At 35.7% G+C, this 13,623-nt stretch overlaps 1 protein-coding gene across 1 annotated transcript in view; it reads right to left on the bottom strand.

Moving 5' to 3' along the window:
- The window catches only part of LOC124795878, a 363,347-nt gene extending 358,761 nt beyond the window's left edge, over nt 1-4,586 (bottom strand). The window contains 1 exon segment of the mRNA XM_047259992.1: nt 4,455-4,586. The gene's annotated coding sequence lies outside the window, so the exon portion shown is untranslated.
- Nucleotides 4,587-13,623: the final 9,037 nt, after the last annotated feature.

Below are 13,623 nucleotides of genomic sequence, written 5' to 3'. Positions count from 1 at the left end.
TTGGCCATGTGTGTCTAAATTTGTTTATATTTACTTTGTCCCCACTCAAAAACCCCCAATTTCCCACGCTTGTCCCGTTAGTTTCATTAGGTTTTTTGTGGAGAGTGTGTGTGTGTGTGTGTGTGTGTGTGTGTGTGTGTGTGTGTGTGTGTGTGTGTGTGTGTGTTGGTTTTTCATTGTATTTTCGTGTTTGTGGTCATGTTTACGTAATGACGCCATAAGTGCCATATTGGAGTCGTAGTGTATGCTCGTTTCCACCATATTTGTGACGTTATGGGTCAAAGCAGATGGGTGGAATCGGATGCTTCTGCATTTCTGCCTTTGTGATTATTTTAATCAATGTGCTTAATTTTCATCTATAACAAATGAGTATCTGCGTCAAAGGATAATATTCACCCTCAAGGGAAATCTCAATAATGCCAAGAGCGGAGAGGGGATGCGTTGGGCAAGATTAAATAGGAAAGGTAGATCACTCAGAATCCCAGTATGAGAAAGACTCACCTTTTACAAGACTAGAATGTTATTTTGGAATTATAACTTGCAACAGCATGGTCATCAGTGCTCTCATTGAAAATGAGCTTGCTGATTTAGTGATGTAAATTTCATCATCTATGAGGGCAGGTAGGTCATCTGCTTGGGTGGGAACTACCAGACCAAGAACCTACCCCCACCCCCCCAAATCTGAGGGAGAATGAAGCTAACAATGTCATTACTGACAGCTCTATAACTGTCAGAGGTTGAAGTCAATCCACAGTATTTCCTTTCATTACGAGAAAGCTAACTGCAATGGAGAGTGATGTTACGAGTTGCAACAGATAACATAGGACAGCAAAATCAAAACTATTTTAAAAATTAAAAATTATAATGGAGACATATTTGTCTAATCAGCATAAAAAAAATTCACAATTTTTGACACATTAAAATTTTCCACAGTTTTCAGGATGGGTCTACATAATATTTGTATTAACAGGAACAGGTCTAAAGCATTTCAATCCCAATATATTCAGTAGTGTCACAAAAAAGAAAAAGCATAGAAAGAGCCAGTCATTCTCAGAATATATTTTAAAAAATCATCCTACAATTTTAGGAATAAGCTGACATTTCACAAATCTTTAAAATACATGCTACACTTGTCCCACACTAATTTAAAATACATGGGCCATCTCCAGATAAACTGTGGTAGCCTTTTTTGAGCAAATAAAACACATCAGCTTAAAACATGTTGTACTTTTAGTAGTACTCCACAACTCTCAAACAGTCAGTGATCATTTAACCAGATGAGGGAGCAGTGAGCTATCAGGCAATGTTCTAAGCCTAGTAAGCCTCAATTCCATCCACAGCTTCTGACAGATTCATGATGACCCCATTGATTTGACTTACTGAGGCTTCTGGTTTCCTACTTCCAGTCCCTCATTTTTTCCCACTTATCGCGACTGTTCTACTTGAAAGTGGGATGACAGCTTACTGAAAGATGGTGCAACACAATTTATCACCTCTACAAGCAACATTTGCTGCGCATTTTCTTTGCATAGTATCTTTGACATTTTGAATCATTGTTACCAAATTTGTTGCACTAATTTTTGGGTCATTGCCAATCAGAAATTATTTGTTACAGTGACTTTTCATTCACTGCAGTGTTTTAAAGGCTGCAAATACTTCTGTATAATAATTTGTTTCTTGTTCTAAACAGCAATAAGCACAGACAGTCAAGGAGCAACCAAGGATATTTTTTACTCATACTCATTAATATCCATAATGACAAATTATGAAATATACCACATATTATACTGAAGACAACATTTAGAAATACTGTCTAAAGTACACGAACTCTTGTAACCAGAAACTATTTTTCAACCATAAGATGTAAGAGTTGCATTCTAAACTGCTGGCTGGAAGGAATATGCACGAAACAGTAAATACTGGAAGCTAAGTCCTAAGTTACCATCCAACCAGTGCTTTGCTGAGGAAGTGTTTCATTCAAAAACTAAGTTACCATAGCATGATATGTTGGTGGAAAACAATGTGTTCACAGCATAGGGAAGTTATAATTCTTCAACATCATCTGATCTATCTTCCTCCATCATTAGAAGTAACTGGTTGTTGAAGCCTGCAGAAGCTACAACCTCTACGGTTGCAAGCTCCATACCGTCCAGTTAATGGTATGAAAAATCTGACTCTCAAGGTTGAGTTGGATTAGCTATATGTTGACTTTAGTACGAAGCCTCTCATGATTCTCCATGCAATTATCAGAAAGTTATTTATCTAGGACTATTCTTTTCCCAACCATATTCACTTCATTGAATTGCTCAAAATGTAATCAAATGTTCTTGGGGGCAGGAGTGAACACACTACTATAGCACAATAAAGCAATAAGCTTCCCAATAGCAACAGCTGGTTTTCATGAACATGAGAATAAAAATGCCATTTGCTAGGACGTTAAAATTGTGTGTGCAAATGAACAACTGAAAGTAGAACTCTGATAACATGCTACAACTACTGAAGACAAAAGTGGCACTGTCAGTGAGGGAGCAGTGACAAACGGCCTGCTGAATGGATCACAATTAACATTAAGTAGAAAGCAAGAAAGATTAGATTTTAATGTCTCCTCTCAACATTCAGACTGAGCACTTGCTAAGGTTGTGGAAATAAATCCACCAGGTGCTTTTCAAATTAACCATCCTGGCATTTGCATTAAGTGTTTAAAACTAACTACTGCACTAATTCAGTGCAGCAAAAATTGGGCAACTTGACTGCAGCTGTGCAACACATTTTCCAAACAAAATACAGTTCCATGAAATATGGTAATTATTCTAACATATTTCATTACACACCATAAAGCCATAGTATAACTGTACCATGATATCAGCAGACAGATTATGATGCAAGAGTTGTGCATATGTTTATTAATTTAGAAACAAATGTTTCAGGAAGACAACTGATTATAAACTTCTTGGAAAAAAACCTGACTGACTGATTTATCTTCCTAATTTTTTGCCTGGTAGAAATCTGAATAACAAGCTTGTAACTTTGAAGGACTATCTGATGTTATTCCTTTCTGAATGTTTCGATTATAAAATAAAACAATGACGGTACTACAATATACGCTTACAAATGTTTTATATTCAAGTTTTGCCAAACATTTTTCGTTTTCATTTTCAAATGTACAAACATGTATCCCTTCTTAATATCATCAAACTAAATTAGCATATTGTGTCTTGTTCTACTTAACTTCAGTATTTTCTGTCACAGAAGTTTCTTAGGCCTATATGATCCTTGATAGTGTTGCACTATCTATTATGATCTTAATAAATAAATCAGATGTGATTTAAAATCTGAGACAAACTAGAAACAGTGCAAGCTACAGAAATCAGAATAAGTTAATTCAAATAACACAAGAAACACATTCCTCTCTTCAGTTGCACGAAAAGCAGTTAACAGTATGGACTTGCTTAGAAACCAAAGGCAACATTCATGAATTGAGTGCTGCAAGGAAAAATGCTCTTCCTTATCTGATATTCCACCTATGCAGCGTCAAAGAAAATTTCCACTCTTCAGTTAAATTACTGATGATGAAACTGTCTTACAGATGAACGAAACTACTACCATAAATATTGCATAGTATGCTGAAGATGCTGCCTCAAAATCCAACAATGTCCTTACATGCTAGCCGGGAAACTTCATAACGATTAATTTTTTTGTTTAAGGTGGTTGTTCTGTAAATACATACCATGACATAGTGTACACATTCTCACATGCTGAAACCTTGTACACTCCACAGAGTGGAGCCGGATTCCCTGCCCTCAGGCTTCCTCAATTGCATAAGTTATTTGTGTACTTTCTTGAAAACGCTGCCGATACGTGGGCACTCTACTATACTTAATACAAAAATGATGCACATTTTTCCGGTGACATACTGTAGTTCCCTCAGAATAAACTATTTAACTAACATGTTATTAACGCCAGGAAAGACAATTTCAATCCTGCTTTCATAAATGAGGTAAAGCTCAGGAGAAAAAATTCTGACAGCTCGAAAACCACCGACAACATTACTTTTAACTGAGCATCAGTTTATGTAGTGATATCTTACAGAATATTGTTTACATGAGCATTTCGCTGTAATGCACTTGCTACCTATTAGCTCGCTATCAAAAACAAACGATTGAGAGAACATGGAACCACTGTTGTATTGTTTTGAGTGACAATATTTGTGGCCAGTTACCAGACCATACTTTGCTATTGATCACAAATCCTGTGCCATTACACACGGACGTGAAAAAATTATCAGCTCATGAAATTTTTAACTAAAATACATTATTCCGCGGCTACTAAAAAGGTGGCGTTAAATTACATTAGCAGTTTCCTCAATTACTACTTCACAGCCAGTTGGTGATAAAACTATCTTTAAATCCTAAACGTTCCACTAATTGTATAAATCACAATATTTATATAATTACCTTTCAGATATTTAATATCCACTTTGTCATCAACACAGAATACATGTTTCTGTTTAGGTGCAGTAGTCCATCAAACATGAACTACTTATGCTTCCCTGCGGCCCACCTCCTGACGTACGTCACTTGTGTGATCGATAGGACCAGAGATGTTCCATGTTGTTGACCGTGGAAAACTGCGCTATGTACGCATAGTGTATAATAGCCGAAGAGTAATACATACCTCATTTATGTACATAGAGAATTGTGTGTACAGAGGAAAGCCGGAAGACTACTTAAAGCAGGGAAGATTAAGAAGTTCAAATTAAAATTAAATAAATAGAGAACAGTCTAATGAACGCTTATTCAGGTAAAAGTATTCGTACAGTATTTCCTTGGATGTAGCCTCTATATCTGGCATTATTAACAAGTAACTGATTAATTAATTAATTGTCTCACACACCAATACTTCACGCAGTTTCGACTCTTAATATTGAAAACAGCAACATCGAATATAAAGGACGTATCTGAAGGTAAGACTAAGGTGAAGAATGTTTTGAAACGTTTGGGTGCCAGAGTAATTTATTTAGAATATGCATGTTGTTTGCACTGCAACAGTCTGTACATTTTCTTGAAAAGCATAACGACCAAGCGCCATCCACTGGAGCAAACGACGTGCTGCTGACGAAAACATCAATGTAATACGAAACGTTAGACGTCTGAAGATGGGCGTGAGAGTCTAAAACCGATTACGTCTTTGAAATAAAGCATTTTTAAAAGTATTTGTGGCTGGTTTCATTGCCCACCAACAATCCTTAACAGCCACAGAGTTCTTTAGATCCTGCATGGACAAAATAACACTTCAGTTACCACAATATTTAAATGTGTGGGTAAATACGTATATGGTAAGCCTTCAGAGTTGTTTATCAATTAATGTATGTCGCAGAACTGTTATTTATAATAATAAACGAATAGTAGTGGAAATAAAGTCATTTTAATTGCAGTGCATCAACGTTAACAATTATGTACTGTATATCTTATGGGGAAAATGAAGAAAATATAGGAATTAAAAAAGTTTGAATGTAATAAAGCATAGGGTTGTTTTTAGAAATTCCTTTAACTGAATAGAAAGTAACAACTTATCAAACTTTATGCGAATTTTGGTAACGACGTTAAGCAATAACTTGTCTTTATATGGTAGTATAGATAAGAGGCTAAAATAAGACTTAATTGAGAAGTTCAGACTGTTCCTAAATGTTGCGCATCTTAGTGGCCACAGCAAGAAACAGAATTTGGAGAGAAGGGAATGTTCTAGCTTTAACAACTGGATCATTGTTTTAGACATACACGACATTTCGACTAAAGGGCAAGCTTAAATCTTCAGGAGCACTAATGCATTGATGCCAACAGACTAGAGCGGCTACTATTAATGCTTGTGGAGACTGTCATCGACGCAGGCTTCCTGTACTTGATTCTCATTTGGTGCAGAGTCGTTATGTCCAGCATCCCCAACATTGCTCTGTCCATCTTGTTGTCTGATCTTCGCTTTTCCATTCTTGTACTCTAATCTATGTATAGTATCCATTGTCCTTAAGCAGATCGAGAGTAGGATTCCAGGCTTTACAGGAGTAGCATCCCAATTCACAACAGAAGACATCATTGCTAATATCGATTCTAGAATGCGTGGCAGACGAAATGTACATGGAGTCAGCCAGGATATTGCTTAAGCGGAAACAGCGTAGCAGTAACATTATGAAACATGAGATTAAAGCTCTTTGAGGTTTCTATTCTGATAAAGACTTTCTAATTATTCCAATATATATAGAGGCAATTCTCCAATGACAACGAACAAAGAAGACCATCGTAGTAAAACTCGGGATGTATTAGAACCAGGAAGGCACAGAGAACTTAAGAGAAGTCCCACAACCTATGTTTTTAGGACGACTAACATGCTGACATTTACAAGAAGCAAATCAGAAGAGTTGCCACCAAGACTGTATTATTTGCCGAAAATTCTCGAAACTCTTCTACAGCTATTTATAGGAAGAACAGCCACTTACATAAAAGATTAAGGTAATTTTATCGAAAAATTATGATCATTCAGGTTGAGTCCAAGCAATATTACAGTCAGTATTGATTTTGTATCACTATTTATTGTGGTTCTTTTTAATGAGTTTAGGTCACAGTTGAAAAGTATGTTCCCAAAATATATGCCAGATCTCTTTCAAAATTGTCTTCCATCAACTTATTTTCAATGGGGCAACATATTATGTGAGCAATCTGTTGGTGTAGCTGTGGGAAACCCATTCAGTGCAGTTGTAGCGAATGTGTACATGGAAAAATCGGAGAAATTAGTCCTTCAGATGGCAAAATGAACTTCCTCATTTTGGTGGTTGATGATACTTTATTTATATGACCCTATGAATGAAGAGAACTCTCAGAATGTTGAATTTTCTGGGTGATATTAATTCTAGCATAAAGTTTATAACACTAGCGCGTAGTAAAGCACGCTAATGTTACCCTCTGAGACGATTTCGGAGTTCGACAATGCGTGTGTCTAATGGAAAAGGGTATAATTTCGAATTTTGTGAAGTTAACAGAAAAACCAAACGGGCTTTAACCTTGGGAGTTAACAGAAGTGGTAAATCATAAATGAATGAAAAAAATGACCTGTCGCCATCCTAATTAGGCACATAAATTTGGAAATGTATAGTTGAAAAAATTGGACATTAGTTACTGAAGTTACTTTTGTTGAGATTTCCCTTTGAATAGCAAACAGGATACAAACTGGCACAGTGCACTCTGTACTGTGTGTAGCAGTAGTTACCAATAATGCACGCACCAGTTAATTATGGGGAGCAAAATTTCACCGAGCTCATACTAATGACAGCCCCAGTCAAGAGCATTACTTAATCAAATACTGATAGATCACTGCATGTAGTGCAGAAGTTATTTTGGACATGAGGGGCTTCTATCTTGACTGGCACGTAAAACACAAATAAAGGTGAATAACATCTTAAATGCACTGTTTAAGCTCCTCTGCATATACCAGGTTCCGTTAGTAACAGTAATAGTTCAGTTTTTTCTTACTAGGTGGAGAATATGATGGGGACCCATAAACTGGTATAGTTTCACTAATCAAGGGTAGTTGATTATTGCAATAGTAAAAACTAACTCTAAAAGCTAATCATTCACTTAAATTACTTTGCAAGGTAATAAAATACAACACTGGGCTTAATTAACTTCAAAAGGAACCATTCATGATGGGTAGCAAAACTACACTATCTTTAAAAATGTGCATAACTTCACTTCTAACAATATTACCATAAATCTGTTCATTAAGGATTTATATGTAATTGAACTTTAATCGCCATGTGTAGCAGGTATTCTTGGCAATAATATTCACACAATCTTGCACTGTAATCCTACAAAACTATATTTTATAATAGACTAACAATACTTTAGCAAAAGCCTATCCAACTTCACATTTATGGTTTTAACTTTTAAATAATTAAGGTTTTCACTTTCCTATTAACTGATCTTTGAATTTTTGTACTTAAACTCCCTACCTTAACAATTTTGCTTGGAGTAGTTCATTAATAACGCATTCGAATCTTACTCTTACTTTAACTTTTGCTGCTGCTTTTACTTTAGACAAAAAAATAATTTTTAAACACATGCATGACAGATTAGTTCATTTAAATCAGGATATTTGGTTTTAGTAGCACTTAGGTGAGGACCCTACATAGGTTCGTGATCACAATTGAAGTTACGGTTTCGAATACGAATTGACGTTTTATGCAATTATTATTGAAACAACACACAAATTAACTGGTCCATGACCATATTCATTGCTTAACTGAATGTATGAAGTCTTTGAAGCAGTGACGAAGATTGGTGAAAGGCGAAATGGCAGCTAAGTGACTCATGGCTCTTGATGTGCGAATGCTCTATAAGATTTCTTCTTGGCGTCGGATTTTCAATATACTAGAGCCATTCCATTATACTGTGAATATCAGATAACAGTCAGATCCACATTTGAGGCAGATCTCTCTCTTAGCACCGTCCAGGTACACTGTGCTAAGGCTAGCCACACACTGTGTGCCGCTCACACAAAGGAGCCGGCAGTTCGACCGCCAACCCAACTTTTACATAGCGCCATGCTACTTCCGTTGTGGAGGGATTTCCCAGCAGCTTTTACATGTTACAAATACACCTTCGCCAGTGTTTGGCGACATGATGCGCAACATGTGGTTCGCAGCCAAACTGTGAGATGACAGAGAACCTTTTATGAATGTAAGCCACCTTCATTCTTCTATAAAAACCTTAAAACAATCACATAATTGTAAACATGTTACTTTTATAACTTGTGCAACATGCCGAGAAAATTACTGCTTTCCCTGTTTTTACTACAATATCACCCTAACAAGTATAAATCGTCAGCTGTAAAATAATGAAAGCATCTAATTTTACACAAGAAGCTCCTGTGTACAGTTTAAAATTACGTGCAATTCCAAATATTTTTGCCTTTCTTTTTATGAAAGCATTAATAAATACAATATATTAAACCTTATTTCTGTTTATTTTGCAGTGTAAGTAATGTAGAAATTGAAAATATAAAAGATGAAGTAGTTTCCACAGATATTCTCGAACCTGCGACCTTCTGCTTAGCATTCTACACTCTTTCTACCATGCTGCCCGCTTCTTATACCCAAGATTACCACAAACGGCTCATACCTGAGCTGTAATAAAAATATTATTATCTTTTAAATGCCTGGTCATTTGGAGCTCACACTTCTGTCACGTTCATTACTGCCACAGCTCTGCATATACCATAAATATGGACAAAATCAACTCCCTTTGTGAGCTGCAGGCTACTTGCATGTGGCTTGCTCAGACAGAGTGCTCAAATAAAATACTTCTAATTCTATTTTCTCCATACTGAATAGAGATATGGATTTCCTTTCTAATTTCAAAACAGTTACGTCATGTTAGCTACATTAAGTATATACTTTAAAGGAACGAAATGTAAAGTACCCAAAGAGCACATTTTTCACTGCAAGCCCTTCAAATCTGATGCTACAGAGTACTTGAAACTTAAGTAACATAGTAACTATGACCCGTAACGAGAAAATCGGCATTTCGTCATTAAGATGTGATACAAAACTACAAGACACGAAAAAATCAATTTTATACGCCAGTTACTTTCCTCAGGATCGAATGAGAGGTATTATAAACAGTAGTGAAGAAAACGCACAAATCCGAAACAAGTCGTTCTTAACGTTTTAGAAAAAAAGCAGAACATCTACTGTAAAACTAACTACAGTATATGATGTAGCTTTTCTTCAATTACATTTGTATTTTTTACAGTTTGATGAACTCTTATTGTTTACAGAAAGAAAATCGGAAAATCCATTTTTCGCGTGTACTGCTATCAGGTGCTTTGTGGGAATTGTCCATTACTTACCTGTGTGGTCTTTTCTCTTACTACTGCTCATTATATGTTTTTAACTTTTACAGTACATCAGACAACTGTTTACTTGGAGGTAAGCCCAGCAGCTAAAACACACAATTAATTAAATAAACCAAACGTATTGATTCACTTCTGGCTTCAAACACAGTTTTTCACGCCATTTCAGTATGGCAGACTTTGCACTTGCCCATTAAATTTTGGTGCATGTATTTCAGCTGAGTTTCCATTCTGTATACTGTACACTCTGTGTCACAGCAGTTGGAGAACGATCTCAGTCATTTAAGAAATGCTTTTGGAACAGATAAATGAGGAACTACACTCTAAAAGATCTAGATCTCCTAGTGAAAAAGAACCAACTAAAACGAAAGTTTTAATCCCATTCTTGAAGACTGAAACAGATCATATCAGCACAGTATTGACACAGTGTTTAAATCAGTAAGAAAGCTGCAAGAATATTTAAACACTTCAGAGGAACTAGGCTCACTACTTGCCACAGCAGGTGCATATAAAATCCCTTCAACACGTGATCAAATGTACACAAGAGCTACAGAAAATAGCATCATTAATTTATTTGATTATTTGTTGACCAAGAGCTTATGAGGATATCTAATGGACAGATTTTACAAGGTGAATGTCCAGTTCTATAATCCAAAGGTATTTAACAGAAACTAGCAATAATTGTGTGGTAATATTTACGTACATTGATTTGACACCCTATAATAATGGTGACTCCACTATCATATGTCATGACATTAATCATGGGAGTTATTAGTATGGTAATATATCATATAACTAAATATAACAACTTGTCATTGATTCAGAATATGTCAGTTTGCACGAAAGTATCAATTTTATCGACATAGCCAATAAGAAAGAAAGTTTATGGCTATAACACTATGAACTGCTATAGTTTTCAGTAGAGATTGCTCCATCTTGGTGTTGGATGGAACATACACATAATTCAGTTTACCTTGTTCTGAGTAACAGCGATTTTCTTAGTTGAGATTTCTTGTGCAATAAAAATGATATATATGGCAGAATGAATATAAATATCATCAAGTCAAGTTCATAGTGTTTTACTTGCTTGTCTTCTCTGGATACATACACATGTCCTTAAGTTTGCTTACATGTAAACATACATGCACCAGTACCTTGAGTGTCAGCTTATACAAAGCTTTAGCTGTCAAGAATTTAGGTCATTTACCAAGTCGCCTGCCAATCAGGTAGCACTGGAACCTCATTTAAAATGGAAATAAAGAAGAACTGGTGAAGAAGTGGCTTACAAGGTGGTCGAATTTCATGAAAAAATGAAGTTTTATGCAACTGTAGTTACACGAATTGCAGAAATGGAAACCAACGAGACAGGACAATTCATGAAATAATAGGAAATCTCGAAGATCTGAGTCTTGAAGAAAGAGAACAAAAATAGATAAAAGTGTAAGTAATATGAATTCTCCAGAAATGCAAATGATAAAAAACTTAGCACAGATGTCTTTTAGGGAGCAAAAAAAAGCAAATTTAACTGAGCTCCAGTGTGCATAGATCTCTGAAGCAAGTGACCACATTCAGGAATTAAACATCTAACTTGCTAAATACGTTTTATTTAATACTTCTCTAGTTTTTTAGGCAGAGAGTTTTAATTAGTACATGTTACTTTAAGGGAATTATTTCAAACGTGGGGACTTATACATGGCAAAAAAGCAATTCATTACCATTATAAACATATAGTACCTCAATTAACACAGTAAAAGCTTTAACTGAAGAATGGTGGAGAGAGAAAGACTTTTATGTGCTTAAAGAATTTAATAAATTCTGTTCAGAAGAATGTAATATTAACTGAAGATTATTTATAAATATTTCTCCATGTGTAATGTTGCTTTGTGTATATAATGCTGCATAGTTCCATATTCATTTATTAGATGTAATGTAAGTAACAATACTCAGCACGCCTTCGTTTGCATCTTATGTCCATTCATCCTATGTACATTAGTCTATAATGTGCAAATATGTTTTGTAACATGTAAAGCTTCTTAGTGTGTCATGTCTGGTCTCTTTCACAGGAAAAGGAAACGTCTGACAAATAATTGCGCCCCTAGCGTGATACTCCTAGTGCAATTGTATTTGTTGGAGAATCATTACAGCTGTTGTTGCCTGTTGGGCCAGAGTGCAGCAACAGTGAACAATGATCTAGCCAGAGCTGTGCAGCGGCCAGAGAATTCACAGTTCGACAGGATGCAGAATTTTCCAGATACTAGGGGAGATACTGATAATCTATGGATTACTCTGGAATGTTTTTGGAGGGAATGTCGTTAGAAAATGCATGTCGTTTAAAAAAGGAAAAGAGAGTGTTATATGCAACAGTAACGAAAGCTGTTAACGAATAAGTTGATTGTCAGGACTCAAAACCCGAACTATCCCATCAAAAGTAATGAAATATCTTTCATTGCATTTCATATACTGACGAAGGTTCTTCAATTAATATGCTTGGATAAATAGGGCCTAGTCACATGCAACAAAAAGTTTCGAATTGGAAAGTTTATCCTTCTTTCACTCAATAACAGAATGAATGCTGTGTATGAGCGTTGGGTATGAAGAGATATTTATGGCAATTCCTTTTGAGTTACATAATTGTAAAAAAAAGAAGGCACATATGTGGACAAGTTCTTTGGCAGATGCTATTTGTTGGTGATAATGAAGAGTTTTGGATTAGAGCTCTCAGGCATTTTCATGCAGTCACTGGGTCACTTGAGTTTTGTAAAGATGGTCAGTATTTTGAGGAACAGTGTTATGGAGAATATTAATGAATATAGAATGTGAAATTAATGTCAATAGTTGCAAGCTGGAAAATGCAAAGAGAGGAAGTATATTAATTAATGGCAGGGGTGGAAAGTTTGTTATTAGTAATGATCAAGCAATGTGCTGATTAAATGTGTTTCGATTGTTTAAAGTTCACAAACAAATGTGGATGATAAGATACAGTGACAGCACCATGACTCATCTAATTTTTTATGATTTTAATTGGATTTTTTCCAGACTATACTATTCAGAGAGAAAATAGTGTTGAAGTGAAGTAGTGATGAATGTGAGTGTAAACTGAGGATGTTAGGTTTTATATGATTGTCTAATAAACAGGGTCTATCATTACATTTTGTCCCTTTGAGTTACTGAATATAAAACAGATGCTTTCTGCTACCCGTCTGTACTGTATATGAATAATTATCAAGTTAGATTTAAATCTAACAGGGAAAAGGTTTCGGTGTTAGGGTCATGGTGATAGCTCTTAACATTTCCATGTTTACTGGTATATGAGCTCTTCCCCTCTGCCTGCCCCCAAGCTATTTATTTACCACTGTCTTTAAGTACAACTGCGACTATTATTGTCCATTGAAACATAGGATACATGGGAGGCTGGCTTCAGTTTGACTAGGACTCTGTTCTTAGGTGAAGAAGATAGAATACTGAAAACTTTTAGTGTACATGAACAGCACTCATTTAGCAAAACAAAGTGCAAAATTTAAATTATTTGCGAAATACTAACATCAAAGTTGGTCAGGCCTTGTCAGGCAACATTGAGTATATGCGGCATGAAAAAGGGGAAAAATAACACACTAAAGAACAAAAGATATGGAGCTAATGAGGAACAGTGAATCGACAAAAGCTGGAAAGCAGAAGAAAATTTCCGGCAGATCAAAAAAGAAGGTCATCAAAACAAATGAGATA

The sequence above is a fragment of the Schistocerca piceifrons genome, chromosome 1 (assembly GCF_021461385.2).
Source record: "Schistocerca piceifrons isolate TAMUIC-IGC-003096 chromosome 1, iqSchPice1.1, whole genome shotgun sequence".
Lineage (NCBI taxonomy): Eukaryota > Metazoa > Arthropoda > Insecta > Orthoptera > Acrididae > Schistocerca > Schistocerca piceifrons.
Note: the sequence above shows the minus strand (reverse complement) of the source record. Positions and strands in the feature narration are given on the sequence as shown.